This window comes from Zootermopsis nevadensis, unplaced genomic scaffold (assembly GCF_977971745.1).
Source record: "Zootermopsis nevadensis isolate Lab colony 2312 unplaced genomic scaffold, Znev_1.0 Znev_ptg000024l, whole genome shotgun sequence".
Taxonomy (NCBI): domain Eukaryota; kingdom Metazoa; phylum Arthropoda; class Insecta; order Blattodea; family Termopsidae; genus Zootermopsis; species Zootermopsis nevadensis.
Window position 1 is genome coordinate 5,843,378 of NW_028259156.1, and position 8,504 is coordinate 5,851,881.

Genomic DNA, 8,504 nt, shown 5'->3' on the forward strand with positions numbered 1-8,504 from the left:
GTTTTCAGTTAAATACTTAAATTGTTTTTAGAAAATTGGTTAAAGTTTTTTGTTAAATAGATGGCTCTAGCAGACAAAAATAAGGACAGAGTAGAAATTGTGGGGAGGCAGTGGGCTGGTCACTCACTACTGACAAATGCACACTTTGAAAAGACCAGGAAGAGATTGGTATCGAAATACACGAGTATGTGTACTGAAACATTTAGCAATAATATTCTGGTGTGGGGGAACATATTTATTTCAACATTCTCAAGATAACAACTGGTCGCTGCTACTTACGCTACATGACTGAAACTTCGGGCTCTGAATAGGAGATCCAAAACAACCCAGAAGGCTCAAAATTGTAATCACTTTTCGCTTATGTACGACATGCTTAATTTGGCCCACAGTTTAACAACGCACCCCTCCGCATTTGTCTTATTACCAGTCGTATTTCGTTCTATGTAGGATTTGAGGTTGTGATGAAGCAAGCAATTTTTACTTTTTATTTTATCATACACGTATGAAAGCCTCTCAGTGTTCTGCCAACTTCTCACTGGAGTCGGCTTGCGTGTGTATAAATATAAACAATTAGTCCTATTTAATGACCGCAATAAAATAATGATTGTCTGGCTTGCCACTTTGAATCACAAGATCTAAAATCACGACACTAATAAATATTTCACTTACACTTACAGTATCATCATGGTACTACAGACTAATTATTCCGTGCGGACATTAAAGACACAAGTCATTTGAATACGAAAAATCACATTAACACACACCGTCACTGTATAATTTCTGCATAATAGTCACCTCATTTAAAAGACGCATCCAATGTTTGATAGACGTCTGTTTAACGTGTTTTGTCCACGGCACTCCCAGTATCGAAGTACATGTACTCATAGCTCATGTCAACTTTGTTAATGGAAGTATCATTACGCCATGTAGTGCAACTCTCTAGCACATAAACGGAACAGACCTAGTGACACCTACAAAGACGATCTGCTTTAAAAATAAACAATTCGGAGTTCTGCAGCGTAAACAGGGATTATTTACTTCAGAAACATTAACCCTTGTAATGGCTGAGTTGTCTTCTTTGATTTACCACTGAATGTTCAAAAATATTTAGGAGACTTTAAGCTATAAAAGGTGAATATCTTATTGATGCTGATGTGGCTACAAAACACTTGCACGAGAAAAATGCAAATAAAAATATCAAAAAATTGTGAATATAAGAAATGTATAAGAAAAAGAAAGGTCTTTGCCATTCTTTTATTAAATATAAAAATGGTTGACCCCAACATGAACCGAAGAAGAGGTGAATTGTACCAAAATCACTCACAACTGCAATATTCATAAACACAATTTCAGTGACGTAAGTTTACGTGTTTATAAACCGTGGAAGACCATTTGAAGTTGATATACGCTAAACTAAACTAATTAAAGTAAATAAAAGTAAAGCAGGAGATAAAATGGCAGCAAACGTCTGTTCAGATTCAGACGCCCTGAAGCCATGTTTATTAATTTTCTCAACTAGAAAACTGATAAATGCGGACGTAAGATTAATGGCGATCTTACAAACTCAGCTCATGACAAAATACCGACGTGCCTAATTAAGAAACTCCAGTAAGAAGAGGCATTTTTGACAATTAGTAATAATTAATCCGGGCAATAAAGTAAACAACTTTTATGGATACCGTAGATTAATGTCCCTGTTCATAACAGCTCCTCCCACGCACACACAACGTGACCCAGATAAATGCAGTCCACACACTGGCATTCTACGCCTTTTAAGATACTTTTTAATATTATCCACCCTGGTGGTATTTTACTTTAGGTCTTCCGACTAAAATTCTATACTCATTTCTCCATTTTTCCCTTGTGTACTACATTCTCCGCATGCCTCGTAAAAACCTTGTAAGTACAGCTAACTAACTAACTAACTCCCTGGTAGCAGAACCCGCAGGTTCAACACCAACAATACCAAAGACCGCCACCGGCCACGATCCTGAGCCAGCTCCATCCATTAGCCATCGTCACAACCCAACTTCCGAAGATCCATCTTGATGTTACCCTCCCATCTCCTTCTTGGTCTGTCCGGTGGTCTTTTCCATAAGGATTCCTTACCATAAATCTGCATGCACACCTTGCCTACCAACCCCCCATGTGCGCTACATGACCAGTCCATCGGAGCCTGTTTTCAAACGCTTGTAATCTACGTTCTTCCTTCAAGATAAGAGACCATGTGTCACAACCATACAAAATCACTGTTTTATGTATCCTGACCTTCAGTATTTTGGGTAGTGAATACAATCGAGCGTTTTCCGATTGAATTCTACTCCTAATTTCATCATGGACCTCATTTCTATTTGTTATTGTTGTTCCCATTGCATTTATAAAAATTTAAGCTTCAATTAAACAATAATTATTTGTTCAAGAGTTGTCATTACAACATGCTTTGGCGTCAGTGACCGTCTTCAGGTAACGGGTAACTGATAGCATGACGCACTGGTGCAACGTGCTCAATACACAATGTGGATCATTTTTACTTCATTTTCACAATTATCGTTTAGAGTGGCAGTACTGTTAATTAAATAACCAGGAAATAACTTCACCACCTGGAGCGGAGTCTCCACAACAATCACAGCTTTTGGGTTTGTCGACTTTTGGTCAGTGCAGTTGTGCCCTTTCACCTTCTTATCGCTAAAAATGTGCATATTTATCACCGAATAACTAATACGCCGTTGATCATGACCTAGGCCTATTCGTTACGGTCTGGACAATAACATTATAAATCTGATTCAAGTACATTCTCATATGTAAACTACGTAGACATTACGTATAAAATATCAATGTAATCTATAAAGTCTTAGATGCATCTACTCTGGTGAACCGATTTTAAAAAAAATACGAAAAGAATATGCCATAGAAATTGCGTGACCTTTGATGCAGAACCAGACAGTTAACAAATAAATTTTGGAAAAAGAAAATTATGCCTTTTCATAAGCATAAAATTTTCGAGTTATTCTCTCTCTGTAGAACTAAAAGTGCTTAAGAGCTTACGTGATTAAGGACTTTCCTGCCTAAGTTACATATTTATATAAACCACGAGCACAAAATGTATTTTAAATTTATCAATTGAACGCGAAAATTACAGTTGGATAGTCACAAAAACTCAAAGTTGTTCTAACGCATGCGTAGATCAGGCCTAAATTACGCTACTCACACACTGCAGTGTACAAGATATTCTGTGAAAAGTCGATTGGTACTCGGCTCGTCAAAGAATAGCCCACTTCCTTTACTGAACCAGAAGATTCATTATCGTGTTCACAAAAGCCCGCCACCGGGGTCTATCCTGAGCCAGTTCGCTCCATCGAGTCCCATCTCCCTGAGGTCCATCTTAGTGTTATCCTCCCACCTACGCCGAGGTCTTCCCAGAGGTCTCCTCCCTTCAGCCCTTGTAAGCACCACTCTCCTGCCCTCCGCTACCCCCCCCCCCCCAACAACATCGTGTGAGGAGCTCGTCAAGCACTTTTCTCTATTATCTGTCCCACTTCCGTTTTGAATCCAGACATCTTCCTCAACACTCTGTTGTCAAAGACCCTCAGTCTATGTTCCTCCCTCAAAGTGAAAGACCACGTTTTGCACACATAAATACTTTGCACTCAATAATAGCAAGCATTCCTCGATTTAATCTGCTGTTGTAGGGAGATAATAAGAGAGAGATTCGTCGATAATTAGGCTTGTAAAATCGAAATAAAAATTCTTCACAGTTCCCCAAAACGCTTTAATAATGTCGATGTATCAAGAGATAATAAGTTATAAGATTGTTATTCAGAATATATAACCCACTTCTTAAGATCCATTTATTTTATTAAGATTCTGGGCTACGAATCACGTTTAATTCCTTTAAAATGATAATTGCCTAATGGAATATTATTTTACTATCGATGATGCCGTGAACAAACAGAAGTCAATCCAATATTACTTGAAATTGTGTTAAAAAGAAGACAAGCCTAATTCTCTTGCACGAGTTCACAAATCAAGATGAAAACATTAAATGTGATGAACATTAATAATAATAAATATGAATCCTTACCTCAAACTTCGCTCAATTGTAAGAGACCACGATGTCCAACCGCAATAGCCAAGATTTCTTAATAATTCTTATATAAGTAATTGTGATATTCTAAAACGTTTTTAACAGCACAAAATTATCTACTCCACGACGCACTTCTTCTACAAGTGATTCACAGCTCAGCTCTTTCCGCAATAACTAAAGCCCATTGTTGATGCCAATATATACTAATGCAACAATGCCGAATATACAGATGACGCAACAATTAGTTTCTTAGGTAAAGGAATGGAGTGCAATACGGTTCATTCAGGCTATTATACGGCATGTATAATAAATGAGAAAAGAGCCTTACGGGATGCTTAGGCTAGATTGTTGCAGGTGTGGGTTAGAAATTCCAATGCCTTTTCTTACATTGTTATGCAAGCAGGTGTTCACGTAAAAGCTGACCATTGTCGGTCAATATCTGCACATTGTTGGTAGTTGAAAAAAGACAAAGAGAATTACTCTAAGTTATAATTTAGTTACATTCAGTCATGAATGTAAGAAGTCAATAACTAATATTAAGTACTTTCCCTATAAGAACAGAATACGCGAACATTTAGAAATAATGAGAAGAGGCGTAAGAAAGAATTTCAATTTCATTGCCCTTATTTAAAATAACGTGTGGTTTCAGTATAGTTGATTAATTTTAAAGATGATTTTTGAGGGTCCCGGGCGATGGGCCAGAGAAAAATGTTTCCTTCGTTCGAATCCTGGGAAACATGTTTTCTGTTGCTCGGATAGCAAGCACTAGGGAAGAGTGGCGCTAAGGCAAATTATGTTTTTGTTCCTGGGAAATGATTTGACTGACTAAAGTCACAAGCCCGAAGACTGTCTGAGACCCAGAAGATGAATTTGTAAGAAGCTGTCGTATTTCCTCCTTAGTAAATACTGTGGAACTCGAAATTGAGGGTTGACATTTCTTTACTCGTTCGCTTGTGGCCCGTGAAGAAGAAACATGGCGCGATTATTCCTTAAGACACATGAGAAAACACTGGAAGGTCAGAACTCTGCGAAAAGTGTCCTGAGTTCGATTTCCGGCAAGGGCGCTTCCTTTAGCACCGAAACCAAGCGAGGTAGAACAAAGACGCCAGGATCTGAGTTTTTGCTTTGAAGAGGAGATTTCGGAAACGAAGGCCTCGGCACTGAGTTCGAGTCCCGACAAGGATGGTTTCTGTTCACGGGAACGCAACCGCGATAAAGGAACGACGCCAAGGCAAAATTCTCACAGAAGATTGTATCAACAGAACACACAGCAAGAAGCAAGATACCAAAATGCAGTAAACATATCTACATAGAAGGAACTGCGCCAACCCAACATCATACGAGCATCCAGCCTTAACACGAAAACACGACAAAGCCACGGACGTTTGGAGATCAGTGGACACTAACAGTAACAAAAATGTAGTATGAATATGGAATTGGAAATATATTTTTCATTTATACTAACTGTTGCATGTAACCTTCTTAACTATTTTAACAGGTGACTGTGGTGTTGTAGTAATTCAGTGTATATAGGGACATATATTATAACCTAATAACACAATTTATGGTAAATAGGGCATTTCAGCGTACATATTAACATTTAAATATTGCACTGCACACGCTGAAGTATATCATGAAAAACAGACTACCACGTTAATGACATTACAGTGTACATTACCAAATAGTTTGTGAGAACAGACACGTTTACTTTAGATTATGCTCTTAAAGTAACAAAAGATAGAATAAAATGGGCAGGGTTGTAATTTATAACAAAATCTTCACACCAAAATACAAGATTCTGTCAAAGCAGATTTATTGTAAGACTTGTAAGTGGAAAAATAAAATGAAAACAAATCTGGAAAAAAAAATAAAGCAAATTAAATGAATAATGGAAAGAAATTCTTACTCGTAAAAATTTCCAGATAAGCACACACATGCATAAGTGTGTTCGCACATGCACACACGCTTTCAAACAAGATACAAATATGAACAAATGCATTATATTTAATTTGTAACATCCTTGACTGTTTAGTATTTATTTACAATTACTGGGTCACAGATCTTCTACAGGCCTGAAAAAGGTGTCTATGTTATTTTGTATTACAAATTAAGATAACGACTATATATATGTACACTACCCAATTCAGACTGCAATTTGCTATTATTCTTACAGCCCTCGAGCACTACAGGAGCAAATCAGAGTTAGGGTAAAAGGTACAGTAATGTTCTTCTTTATAACTGTTTCACAGATAATAACAACTCATACACTAAAAAAGAAACACTCAGGCACTTGTATAAATGAACAGGGGAAAAAAAAGCTCATCTGAATGGAAGGCTTACCTCAGTTTCATCTTTCTTTATTGAAGTTCCTGATTGTACATGAACCTCATCAGATACCACGCCAACGGAAACTTTTTCACTTCGAACATCAACATCATTTTCCATCTTGATTATACCCATTTTCTGCTGTAAAATTAAAATTAAATTATAAAATTTTGGTAGATATCTCAAAAATCGAGGGAAAGAGTTGTACTCTGAATAATGCATATGAGCAATATTGTAGTAATATGATGATGTTCATGCATGCCTGTCATTACAGCTAAACAAAAAAATATACGTAATTTAAATTCACACAGTGTGTGGTATGTTCAGAAGTCAATACAGATTTCAATCATAGTATATGTTGAAGGATATAAAACTATGTTAGGTATGTACACATTTCTGTACTCACCACATGGAAAGGCAGAGTTATTTCTTGAAAAAATACATTTTACATTCACAGGAAAAGAATTTGAACAAGTTGTTCAGTTTGTATGACCTGGAAAGTGGGTGTTGATTCTAAATTATATCTGGGTCCTGTGTTTTAAATTCCCTTCCAGCCTGTGTTTATCCTGCTTCCAAGAAAATCATTGCTTTACATATTAGTTTGGGCAGTTTCCCCACTTCCATATGTATATTACTATTGTATTCATTTTTAAGTAAACCAATTTCCTTTGACCGTTGCCTAATGATTACAAAAATTGTATAATTCAATCTTGAACCACACTAAAATCTGTACTGGCAGCTTAACTCATGGGCATACTGCGTAATGTATCATGGTGTAAATTGTTATCCATACCTCCTTATAAATATAAATTAATTGTATCTTCTTAAAGTTATGTTAAAGTTAAGTTCTTACAAGTGATCCCCCTTTTGTTTGTACTGTTGCTGATAGTAGCCGAGTGGGAAGAAATGGTAAAATTGGTTGTGTCCAATAGCAACCCCATGTCCATTACACTTCATATAACATAAATTATAAACTGTTAATAACACGCTAATCACTTTAAAATTGGTATGAGAATAATTTCAGAACAAATATTTTATCATAATATGAAGTTCAACTGAAATTAAGTCGAAGACAATGGTAATAAAGAATAGAAAATATACTACACCAAATAAAAGAGCTGATTTTGAATTTTAAAAATTAAGCACTACACAGAATACTTCAAGCTGCTCCTGCATCATTGCTCTAGATGAAGAATCATTCAAAGATAATCTACTCCAGAATTACAGAATTCAAGAAGTTTCAAAATTTCATATATAATGCCTATTTCTGTTAACACACTCTTTGATTTTATGTGTTATACATAAGTATTAATAATGTATCAGATTGTATTTTTGCATCATATTGTGGTTATACCTGAACATTTGCTCATTTCTGCTTTAACACAACAGTTGTTAACAAATAAAATAATGTGATATATTTGAAATGAAGGGCACACTTAACGAATTTCACCCAGGTATCCTCCTGATTTACATATCTCAAGAACCAAACAATATTCTGCAAATACTAAAAAGAATAAATAAAAAAATGGAATTTTATGAAACTGAGATTAAATGTAATGCACATACGCATTCCCAATATCCAGTCAAAATTACTTATGTTCTTCCCTTTGGGTGAGAAACCAGGTTTGACACCCACACAAAATATTAAGAAAAGACATTGTTGTTACAAATCCCAATATTTGCTGATATACCGCACTGACATTTTGGTATCATTGAACATGTAAGATGTTAGAGTATTCTGATCAATTAGCAGTGCTTCCTGGGCGGGACATTCAGCAAGCATTAATAAGCAAGCTGCGTACACTAGTGACCAGTGTGTGATTTGTATGAAACAGTTTGTTTTATCAAACTGGAAGTGCTGTATGATGCAGCGCGATTTTAGAGTGAGACTGCAGAGAAGGTCCAAAAAGATCAACAATTTAAATGTGTGTGAAAAAGATTGAACAAACAAGTTCTGGGTTGGCAGAAAGATGTTTGTGAGGATACCAGAAAACACTGCATGTATACAGACAGCACTTATGCGTAGCCAAGGAAAATCTGTAAAATGGCTACCACAAGAGCTTGGTTAAAAGGCTTAAAAATCAACCATTTTAAC

General features: G+C 36.2%; 1 long non-coding RNA gene across 1 annotated transcript; it reads left to right on the top strand.

Moving 5' to 3' along the window:
- Positions 1-3,955: 3,955 nt before the first annotated feature.
- Positions 3,956-7,950, top strand: LOC147872716 (uncharacterized). The gene is made up of 2 exons (XR_015536876.1): positions 3,956-5,503; positions 6,258-7,950. It is a non-coding gene; the product is annotated as an uncharacterized LOC147872716 (long non-coding RNA).
- Positions 7,951-8,504: the final 554 nt, after the last annotated feature.